Consider the following 12,717-nt stretch of genomic DNA (forward strand, 5'->3'; position numbering starts at 1 on the left):
TGACTATATCTGTAGAAAGAGATGGTGGAAAAGCTCCATATCATCAGTCAAAGCAAGGCCAGGGGAAGATTGGAGCAGACCATCCATTGCTTACAAACCCATGAGAACAAAAATAAGAACTTAGTCATATCCCACCTGAATTTAGAGATCATCTGAAGAATAGACCTGCTGGATAGACACTAATGACCAAAGACCAGAAGAGTTATGATATGACATCAAGAATATCATACAAGAAGAAAGCAAAGGGTCATTAAAAAGACAAGAAAGAAGAAACCAAAACAGGTGTCAGAAGATACTTTAAAACTTGCTCTCCAGTGTAAACATGCTAAAACAAATGGAAGAAATGAGGAGGTCAAAGAGCTGAATAGAAAATTTCAAAGGGTAGCTAGAGAAGAAAAAGCCAAATATAATAAGGAAATGTACAAGGATCTGGAGTTAGAAAATCAAAAGGGAAGAACACACTCAGTATTTCTCAAGCTGAGGGAACTAAAGAAAAAATTTCAAGTATTGACTTAAAATATTGAAATATTCTTTTGACAAAATATTAAATGACACAGAAAGCATCGAAAGAAGATGAAAGGAATACACAGTCACAATACCAAAAGGAAATGGTTGATGTTCCACCTCTTCAAGAGATGATATATGTTCAAGGGCCAATGGTACTAATGGAAGAAGTCCAAGATGCACTGAAGGCATTGACAAAGAACAATTCCCTGGGAATTGATTGAATACAAATTGAACTCTTTCAACAAAAGGTTGCAGCACTGGAGGCACTTACTCATCTATTCCAAGAAATCTGGAAGACAGATACCTGGCCAAAGAGAAGTTACTCAATAGAATATGGAAATAATTGGACAGTATCATTTATATCCCTTTCAAGTGAAATATTGCTAAATATAATTCAAAAATGGCTTCAACAGTACATTGACAGAGAACTTTCAGAGGTGTAAGCCGAATTCAGATGAGGACATGGAATGAAGGATATCATTGCTGATGTCAGCTGGATTGGCACTGAAAGCAGAGAATAGCAGAAAGTTGTTTACCTGTGTTTTATTGATCATGACAAGCTATTGACAACATTGCAGAGAATGAGTATTTGGAACACTCAGTTGTGCTCATGAGGAACTTGTACATAGACCAAGAGGTAATTGATTAAAGAGAACAAGGGAATACCAAATGTTTTAAAATGAGAAAAGGTGTGTGCTAGGGTTGTAGTCTTTCACCGTATTTATTTAATCTGTATGCTGTGCACATAATCTAAGAAGTTTAATTATATGAAGAAGAACATGGCATCATGATTAGAAGAAGACTCATTAATAACCTGTGATATGTAGATGAAAGAACTTTGCTTGCTGAAAGCAAAGACTTAAAATGCTTACTGATGAAGATCAAAGACCACAGTCTCTTGTATGCGTTGCACAACTATGTAAAGAAAACAAAAATTCTCACCCCTGGATCAATAAATAACATCAAAATATTTGGAAAAAAATTGAAGTTGTCAAATACTTCATTTTTCTCAGATCATCCATCAACCTTCATGGAAGCAACAGTCAAGAAACCAAATGACGAATTGCATTAGGCAAGTCTGCTGCACAAGACCTCTTTAAAGTGTTGAAGAGCCAAGATGTCAGTTTGAGGACTAAGGTGTGCCTGACCCAAGCCGTGACATTTTCATTAGTCTCATATTCATGTGAAAATTGAACAATGAATAAACACAATCATGAAAAAACAGATGCACTTGAATTATGGCATCCGAGGAGAATATTAAAAGTACCAAGGACCACTAAAAGAACAAACAAATCTGTGTTGGAAGAAGTACAGCTACAGTACTTCTTAGAATCCAGGATGGCCAGACTTTATCTTTCATACTTCAGACATATTATCAGGAGGGACCAGTGTCTGGAGAAAGACATCATGCTTGGTAAAGTGGAGGGTCAGCACAAAAAGAAAGACCCCCATGGGATAGACTGCATACTAGCAGCAGCAACGGGCTCAAGGGTAGTAAAGATTGTAAGATTGGCACAGAACTGGGCAGTGTTTCATTCTGTTGTGCAAAAAGTCATTATCAAGTTGATGGCACTGAGCAACAACAACATAGTGCCAGAAATGAGCCCCTTATGTTGGAAGGTCCTGAAAATATGACTGAGAAGAACTGTCTCCTCAAAGTAGGGTTGACCATGATGACACAAGTGGGGTAAAACTTTCAGAACCTTTATATGCTATTTTGGCACATCTCAAAATGAGGAGAAACAATTGCAAACATCTAGGAAAATTAGACTTTGTAAAAAATGAAATGAAACACAAAATTATTGATATTCTAGTCACACCTTAGTCATTAGTGAGTTGAAATGGACTGTTATTTGCCATTTTGAATCTGACAATCATATGGTCTACTATGCTGGGAACATCAAATTCAAAAGAAATAGCATAGTATTTATCATCAAAAACATTTCAAGATCTATCTTGAAATACAGTGCTATCTGTGATAGGAAGATTTTCACACATCTACAAATTAAGAACAGTTACTACCACCTTTACTCAAATTTATGTTAATGCAAGTGATGATGAAACTGAATTTTTCTGTCAACCTCTGCAGTCTGAAATTGATCAAACATGTAATCAAGATGGAGATTGGAATGTGAAAGTTGGAAACAAAAAGGAAGCATCAGTAGTTAGAACATATGGCCTTGGTGGTGGAAATTATACTGGAGATGGCATGATAGGATTTTGTATGACCAATACTTGTATGTCGCTGTAGGATAAAGACTGGGCTGCAATATTGGCTTGAACTGCAAAGTTGATGATTCAAATTCACAAGCTACTCCTTGGAAACCCTATACAGGGTTGCTATGAGTATGAACTGAGTCAATGACACTTAACAACAATAATGATTTATTAAATGCAGATACCTTTTACAAATGACATAAGAGGTGATTATATACATGAACAACAACAGATGGGAATTAACATAAATCAAAATGACTCACCAAATTATCCACACAGTGGAAAGCCTTTGTACGGTCAATAAAGCGCAGATAAACATCTTTCTGGTACTCTCTGCTTACAATCAAGATCCATCTGATATCAATAATAATATTCCTCCTTCCCTGTCCTCATCTGAATCTGGCTTGACCAAAGGGCAGTTCCTTGTCATTGCACTTTGGGAGCCATTTTTGAATTATCTTTAGTAAAATTCTACTTACATGTGATGCTAATAATATTGCCTGATGCTTTTTGCATTCTGTTGGGTCACCTCTCTTTTAAATGGGCACAAATATGGATGTCTTCCAGTCAATTGGCCAGGCAGCTGTCTTCCAAATTTCTTGGCACAAATAAGTGATTCCAGCGCCGCATCAGTTTGTTGAAAGATTTCAACTTGTATTCCATCAATTTCTTGTTCTTTGTCAATGCCATCAGTGCACCTTGGACTTCTTACTTCAGTTTCATTAACTCTTGATCATATGCTACCCTTGAAATGATTGAATATTGACCATTTCATCATTTAATATTTTACCCAAAGAATCCTTCAATATTGCAAATTGAAGCTTGAATTTTTTTCTTCAGTTCCTTCAGTTTGAGAAATGCAGAGTATGTTCTTCCCTGTTGCGTTTCTAATGCCAGGTCTTTGCACATTTCAGTATAATACTTGGGCTTAAGCTTAACAATCATTGTGAGGATGGTGCAGTATTGGGTTGTGTTTCATTCTGCTATGCATAAGGTCCCTATAAGTCAGAATGAACTCGATGACACCTAAGAACAATATACACATAAATTTCATCTGATGGGAATATACAGCAATCAAATAGTTTCCATATGCAGGAAGAAACAATGGAAAAGTTCAATATCATCAGGTAAAATAAAGCCAGGGGAAGACTAAAACAGATCATCAATTGTTCCTATGTAAGTTCAGGCTGAAGCTGAAGAAAAATAAGTTCAAGAAAACAAACACATAACCTTGAATATAACACACCTGAATTTAGAGACCATCTCAAGATCAGATTTGATGCATTAGATACTAATGACCAAATACCAGAAAAGTTGTGGGATGACATCAAGAACATCATATAGGAAGAAAGCAAAAGGTCATTAAAAAGACATGAAATAAATAAATAATAAAAATGGATGTTATAAGAGACTCTGAAACTTGCTCTTTAGTGTAGAGAAGCTAAAGAGAATAGAAGAAATGAAGTAAAGTATCAGATGGAAAATTTTCAAAGAGGAGCCCAAGAAGACAAAGTCAAGTATTGTAACAAAACATGCAAAGATTTGGAGTTAGAAATGAAAAAATGAATAACATGTTCAGCATTTATCAAGCTGAAAGAACTGAAGAAAAAATTCAAGCCTCAACTTGATATACTGAAGGACTCCATGAATAAAATAAAATATTGAGTGATGTGGAAAGCATCAAAAGAAAATGGAAGAAATACACAGTCATTTTACCAAAGAGAAATGGTTGAATATAAAGGTACCAAGGGCTGATTATACTGAAGGAAGAAGTCCAAGCTACACAGAATACATTGGGAGAAATAAGGGTCCAGGAAGTGATATAATACAAATTGAAATATTTGAACAAACTGATGTCGTTTTAAAGGTGTTCAATCATCTATGTTGAGAAATTTGGACAACAGCAACCTGGTCAATGGATTAGAAGAGATCCATATTTATGCCCATTCCAAGGACAAGTGACCCAACAAATTGCAGAAATCATAGAGCAATTATCATTAATATCGCTTACAAGTAAAATTTTGCTGAAGATAATTTAAAAAACAATTGCATCAGTACATCGACAGGGAACTGACAGAAATTCAAGAAAGATTCAGAAGAGAACTTGGAACAAAGAATATTATTGCTGATGTCAGATAACTAACATCATCAAAAACCAAACGCACTGCCATAGAGTCAATTCCAACTTGGAGGAACCCTGTAAGACAGACTAGATCTGCTCTACAGGGTACCAGCAATGTGGTCAAACATAGTGGTAATCATGAGGATGGCGCAGGATGAGGCAGTGTTTTGTTCTGTTGTCTGTAGGGTCGTTACGGGGCGGAATCCACTGGATGGCACCTAAAAACAACAACAAACTTTACAGAAGCAGGATGCCATATCTTTCTCCAACTAATGGGTTCAAAGTGTTGTCCTCTGTTAGAAGTCCAGTGTTTAGCCACTACATCACTAGGACCCCTGAGTTGCTTGTAGGAGTGAAAACCCAAAACAAATACATTCTAGATGAAAATTTCCCATTGGATACTTGTTTAAATTTGAACAAAGAAGCATAAATTTGTCTAATATAGAAAGGACTCTACCGGGACTTTCAAATTCATTGAAAGGTTCTTCAACTTAGTATCTGGCTGATAGGTTTCAATGTCTATCTCAATGTGTTGTAAAAACGTGTGCTAATTCTCCATTTGTTTATTTGTCATAAATTTACGTGAAATTTTAATAGAGCACATGCCTACATATTCATTGAATAGGATAAATTAGCCTTATGTTATGGATAAAATGTCCCAAATTCTAGTGACATATATTCTAAGTCGATTTTTTTGCTCAAGCAAAATGTGTTAGAGGTCAGAAGAACCCATAGGGGCTAATGCTCATGCACTAATTCAGTGATCCAAGGCTTCTCAATCTTGGAGCTCTGCATTCTCCATATGTGGCTTTCACACTCAGGGGTAGACGTTGTTGTTGTTGTTATGTGCTGTGGAGTCGGTTCCAACTCATAGCAACCCTGTATAGGGTTTCCAAAGCTGTAAATCTTTACAGGAACAGAAAGCCTCATCTTTCTCCCAGGAAACAGCTGGTAGTTTTGAACTGCTGACCCTGAGGTTAGCAGCCCGATTTGTAACCACTACACTATCAGAACTCCTCAGGGGTAGATATGGAACCAGAATGTCTTGAAGGATTTTTATGTCATTTCCACTCATGGTCTTTGGCAAAAATAGTGGTTCTTTTCAGATCTAATGGAGCTAGTGCTGCAGTTTGTGGTGGTCCCAGTAAAGGAGAACTCAATATTGATGACTATTGATGATTTCTACCACTGTGTGCATCTGTATCCTGATCATATGCTGCTCTCCACTACCGAACAGGGCAACTCAGACCATATTCTCTCTCTTCTCTTATGTGCTGTGGAGTCGGTTCCAACTCATAGTGACCCTGTACAGGGTTTCCAAGGCTGTAAATCTTTACGGGAGCAGAAAGCCTCATCTTTCTCCCGCAGAACAGCTGGTAGTGTCTAACTGCTGACCTTGCAGTTTGCAGCCCGATTCGTAACCACTACACTACCAGAGCTCTTTATTATCTAGCTATTATCCCTCCAACTGCTCAAAGGGCTTGGGTACACACTGTCTTAATATGCTTCTAAATCAATATATGAACTATACAAGAGATGTAATATTTTCTATTAGAGAACTGAGTCATATTAGGATTAGGCCATTTTCTCTATAGCCATATTATTATTTTCAGAAATAATTTGGATTAAGAACATCAAAGAACATTCCCTGCTTTCCAATGAAGCACCTTACATGTAGAAAATATTAATAAGTGCTTTCATGGATCATACTTTCCTCCCAGAAGTCTGGGTATATTATTCTATAGCCTCATATAGGGATGGGGTCTTTTTCCTTCCCAAACAAGCAAATTATATGGCAATGTCTTAGAGGAATCACTGATGTGTCGAGGGGAAAGTCTTCTTTCTCTAATACTCAGTGAAATCAAAAGAAAGTATAACAGAAGAAAATACTAGACATTTTGGCCAAAGTGGCAGCTCAGCAAGAGATAGCAATAATTAGAGCTGATGACTCATGCTTTCCCAAGGCTAGATTATTTTAGAAAAATGACTTAATCAAAATCTCTATGGCATCCTATTAAAGGTCCATGGCATAGGGTCATCAAATCCAAAGATACTTTACAAGCACCAGGAACTAACCAGTGCTCCCCAACTACCACATATCTCCAAAACAGTGCTCATCCAAGCCAGACTTTCACACTATTGAATCCAATTTTCAGGGGGATAGCAGTCCAAGAAGTTAGCATGTTATGGTGTTTAGACAAAATGAATAATAAGACCTATTTGAAAACAATATAGAAGAGCTAAATTAAGTTAATTTCACTTAGTAGAGTTGAAATACTGAATTAAAAAACAATTTAAATGCCTCACAGTTTTAGAAAAAAAAAAATCAATGGCTTAAAATTAATTTCATTTTTAAAACCAACTGTTAACTAAATAAAGCCTTATGGGCTTTTTAAGCTAATTGTCTTTGAACTCATCTTAAATTCAAAAGTCTGTAATTTTGATAATATTTTAAACACTATCCTTAGTACAGCAGTTCATACTATAAACTTAAAAAGACACAGAAAAATTGACAGGACCTCTGTGCAAGCATGATATACATATTTTTGAACTATCCCTTATTATTTCTAAAGAATACTAGTAATTATACATTGGAAGAAGTACAGCCAGAATGTTCATGGTAGTGAGGAGGTAAGACTCCTTCTTATGTACTTTAGGCATGTTATCAGGAGGACCAGTCCCTGGAGAAGGACGTTATACTTGAAAAAGTAGAGGATCAAAAAACAGGAAAATCCTCAGCAAGATGGATTGATACAGTGGCTACAGGAACTCAGACATAATGGTGAGTGTGAGGATGGCACAGGACCAGGCAGTGTTTCATTCTATTGTAGAGTCAAAGCTGACTGAAAGGTACCTCACAATGTTGTCACTGTTCAGTGAGTTCCAACACCTTGAGACTTTATAAAGGCTTTCCGAGAAGTATCTGGCAGGTTTGAACTGTCAACCTTGTGGTTAGCAGTCCAGTGCTTATCCTCCAGTGTCATGTTGTTTCCATTGTTGTTAGATGCCATTGAGTTGATTCTGACTTCGTCTCGACGGCACTTAACAACAGCAACAACATAGTGGTCCTAAGCACAACAGAATGAAACACTGCCCAATCCTGTGCCAATCATTGCATTGGAGCTCTTCCTCTTTTTCTCTGATCCTTCATTTTTAATAGCAGAACATCCTTCTCTAGGGACAGACCCATGCAGATAATATGTCCAGAGTATGAGACACGAAATTTTGCCACCCTTACTTCTAAGGAGAATTTTGACTGTACTTCTTGCAACACAGATTTGTTTGTTTTTCTGGCAGCCCATATTTTCAGTAGTTTTTTTCCAACACCATAAGTCAAATGTGTCACTTCTTCTGTCTTCCTTATTCATTGTTCAACTTTCATGTGCATATGAGGAAGTTGAAAATACCACTGCTTGGGTCAGACACATGTTAGTCCTCAAACTTGGGCAGCAGATTCGCCTTGCGCAATCAAGTGATTTCATGACTGCTGCTTCCATTAGTGTTGATTGTAGATCCAAGGAAAATAAGTCCTTGAGAACTTCAATCTTTGCTCCATTTATCATAATGTTATTTACTGGTCCAGTTGGGAGGACTTTAATTTTCTTTACATTGAGATACAACCCATATTGAAGATTGTGCTCTTCGTCCTTTTCTTTCTTCTTGCATGATGTCATCCCACAGCTTTTTGGTCTTCAGCCATTAGTGTCCTATGCAAGCAAGGTTGTATCATCTGCATCTCACAGGTTGCTAATGAGTCTTCCACCAATCATGATGTCAAATTCTTCTTCATGTAATCCAACTTCTCAAATTATTTGTTCAGAATACAGATTGAATAAATATGGTGAAAGAATAAAGCCCGGGTGTACACCTTTACTGATTTTAAACTATTCAATGTCCTATTGTTCTGTTCAAATAACTGTCTTTGGTCTATGTACAGGTTCCTCATGAGCACAATCAAGTATTCTGGAATACCCATTCTTTGCAAAGTTATCCAAAGTTTGTCATGATCCACAGAGGTAAAAGCCTTTGCAGAGTCAATAAAGTACAACTGAACATCTCTCTAGTATTTATTCTCTGCCTTCAGCTAAGATTCACCTAACAACAGTAATGATATTCTTTGTTCCATGTCCTCTACTGAATCCACCTTGTTGTTGTTAGGTGCCATCGAGTCAGTGCCAACTCATAGCGACCTTATGCACAGCAGAACGAAACACTGCCCAATCCTGGGCCAATCTCACTATTGTTGCCACGCTTGAGCCCACTGATGCTGCCACTTGGCCAATCCATCTTGTTGTGGGTCTTCCTTTTTTTCCTCTCACCCTCCACCTTACCAAAAATGATATCCTTCTCCAGTGACTGGTCCCTCCTGAAAATACGTCCGAAGTATGAGAAACCAAGTTTGGCCGTCTTGGCCTCTAAGGAGCACTCTGGTTGCACTTCTTACAACACAGATCTGTTGGTTCTATGGATAGCCCATGGCATTTTCAATATTCTCCTCCAACACCACAACTCAAAAGCATCAATTCTTCTATGGTCTTCCTTATTTACTGTCTAATTTTCACACGCATATGAGGTTATTGAGTCTGACTTGAGTTTCTGGTAATTCCCTGTTGATATACTGTTGCAGCTGTTTTTAAATTATCTTCAGCAGTTTTACCTGCATGTGGTATTAATGATATTATTTCCTGAGTTCCACATTTCATTGAGTCACCTCTCTTTGAGATGGGCACAATTATGGATCTCTTCCAATTGGTTTTTTTAGGTCACTATCTTTCATATTTCTTGGCACAGATGAGTGAGCACCCTCAGTGCTACCTCAGTTTGTTCAAATTTGTATTCCATCAATTCCTGGAGGCTTGTTTTGCACCAATGCATTCAGAGGAGACTGAATTTCACTCTTCAGTATCACCAATTCTTGATCATATTCTACCTCTTTGAAGGGTTGAACACTTACCATTTCTTTTTGGTACAGTGACTCTGTATATCACCTTCAATCTTTTGATGCTTTCTGATCACTCAATATTTAACCCAAGGAATCCTTCAGTATTGCAAATCAAGGCATGGATTTTTTTCTTCAGTTCTAACTTGAGAAATGCTGAGCATTTTCTTCCTTTTTGGTCTTTGGCTCTCCTTTGAAATTTTCTGATCAGCTCTTTGGTTTCCTTGTGTGTTTCATTTGCTTTGCATCTTTATGCTGGAGAACAAGTTTTGGAGTCTCTGCTGATATCCATTTTGGTCTGTTCTGTCTTTTTAATGACCTTTTGCTTTCTTTTTGTATGATGTCATCTCACAGCTCTTCTGGTCTTCAGTCATTAGTGTCTAATGGATTAAATCTGTTCCTGAGATGGTCTGTTCAAAAGTCTGAACCTACTTTTGTTTGACTGATGATACTGAGTTTTTTCACTCTCTCTCCCCACAAATAATATAGTCAATTGGATTCTTGTGTATTATAGCTGGTGAGGTCTATGTGTATAGTCACATTTTATGCTGTTTAAAAAAGTTATTTTCAATGTATAAATCATTGATCTTGCAAAATTCTATCACGTGATTTGCAGTATCATTTCTATCACCAATGCCATTTTTTCCAACCCCTAATCCTTTTTCTGTTTCCAATCTTTTCACTCCAATCACCAGTACTTGTAAATATGTCTTGATTTAATGTTTGATCAATTTTAGACTGAAGAAGTTAGAATTTTTCAGTTTCATGAACACTGGTTTTAATAGGTGTGTAAATTTGAAAATGGTGGTATTAACTAGTCTTCTTTGTAGGTGTATGGATATTATCCTTCCATCGAAAGTGTGCTTCAAGATATATCTTACAATGTTCTTTTTGGTGATGAATGCTAAGCCATTCATCTTGAATTTTTCATTCCCAGTTAAGTAAATCATGTTTGCCAGATTCAAAATAGTGATTTCCATTTCATTAATTCCTAGGGTATCAATCTTTATGCATTCCAATTTATTTTTTGATAACTTCCAATTTTCCTAGATTCATAGCTCATACATTCCTTGTGATTATTAATGGACGTTTGCAGCTGTTTCTCCTCTTTTTTGAGTTTTACCCATCAGCAAATGAAGGCTCCAAAAGTTTACTCCATCTGATCATCATGATCTCTTCTACAATGAGGAGGCAGCTAATTCACAGTCCTATTTTGAGTACCTTCCAACTTCATCTTCCAGTACTATTTCTGACAATATTATGATGCTATTCAAAACATTTTCTTTTCCTGGCATGATATTTAACAATGTTGTTAAATATCAACACTATTCATAAGATTTTAGGTGGTCAAATATTCAGAATTAGCTGACTACTCCTTCTTCCTAGTCTATCTTTGTCTGGAGTCTCTACTGAAACCTGTCCACTATGGGTGACCCTGTTGGTATTTCAAATACTGATGCCATAGCTTCCAGCATCACAACAACAAACATGCCTCTACAGTATAAACTGACAGATGAGTGGTGGTAACCCACGTCTTACATCATCTAATTTTCTTAAGAAAACCATATATATATATATATATATATATATATATATATACACACACACACACAGAGCTATATGCTCTGGTAGCGTAGTGGTTATGAATCGGCCTGTGAACTTCAAGGTTGGTAGTTCAAAACTAACAGCTGCTCCATGGGAGAAAGATGAGGTGGTCTGCTCCTGTAAAGATTTATAGCCTCGGAAACTCTGTGCAGGGCCACTATGAGTCACAAGTGGCTCCATATTACTTAACAACAGTAACAACATAAGTTGTTTTTAAGTGCTGATGAATTTGTTCCAACTGATAACGACCTTTTATAGAGTGTCTAATGAGTGGCTGGTGAGGGTGAACAGCCAACCCAACCTTATGGTTATCAGTCCAATGTTTATCTTACAGTATCACACTTGTTGTTGTTACTAGGTGACATCGAGTCAGTACCGACTCATAGCGACCCTATGCACAACAGAATGAAACACTGCCTAGTCCTGGGCCAACCTCATGGGTTTTGCCATGCTTGAGCCCATTGATGCTGCCATGTTGCCAATCCATCTCGATAGGGGTATTCCTCTATTTCTCTGACCCTCCACCTTACCAAATATGCTATCCTTCTCTAGCAACTGGTCCCTCCTAATAGTATGTCCAAAGAATGAGAGATGAATTTTGGTCATCCTGGGCTCCAAGGAGCACTATGGCTGCACTTCATCCAACACAGATCTGTTGGTTCTTTTGGCAGCCTGTGGTACTCTCAGTATTCTCCTCTGACACAAAAACTCAAAAGCATCAATTCTTCTATGGTCTTCCTTATTCACTGTCCTGCTTTTGCACGCATATAAGGTTATTGAAAATGCCATGGCTTGGGTCAGGCACACCTTAGTCCTCAAGCTGACATCTTTGCTCTTCAACACTTTAAAAAGGTCTTGTGCAGCAGATTTACCTAATGCAATACGTAGTTTGATTTCTTGACTGCTGCTTCTGTGAGTGTTGATAGCTGATCCAAGAAGAATGAAGTCCTTGATAACTTCAATCTTTTCTCTGTTGATAAGAATGTTGTTTATTGGTCCAGTTGGTGAGGATTTTTGTTTTCTTGACATTGAAATGTAATCCCAGCAGAGGGCTGTGCTCTTTGATATTCATCAGTAAATGTTTTAAGCCCTCTTCACTTTCAACAAGCAAGGTTGTATCATCTGCATATTGCAGGTTGTTAATGAATCTTTCTCCAATCTTGATACTACATTTTTCTTCATATAATCCAGCTTCTTGGATTATTTGCTCAGCATACAGGTTGAATAAATATGGTGAAAGAATACAACCTTGTTGCACACCTTTCTTAATTTTAAACCATTCAGTGTTCCCATGTTCTGTTTGAACAACTGCCTCTTGGTCCAGGTA

Source organism: Chrysochloris asiatica, unplaced genomic scaffold (assembly GCF_000296735.1).
Source record: "Chrysochloris asiatica unplaced genomic scaffold, ChrAsi1.0 scaffold00016, whole genome shotgun sequence".
In the NCBI taxonomy this organism is placed as follows: domain Eukaryota; kingdom Metazoa; phylum Chordata; class Mammalia; order Afrosoricida; family Chrysochloridae; genus Chrysochloris; species Chrysochloris asiatica.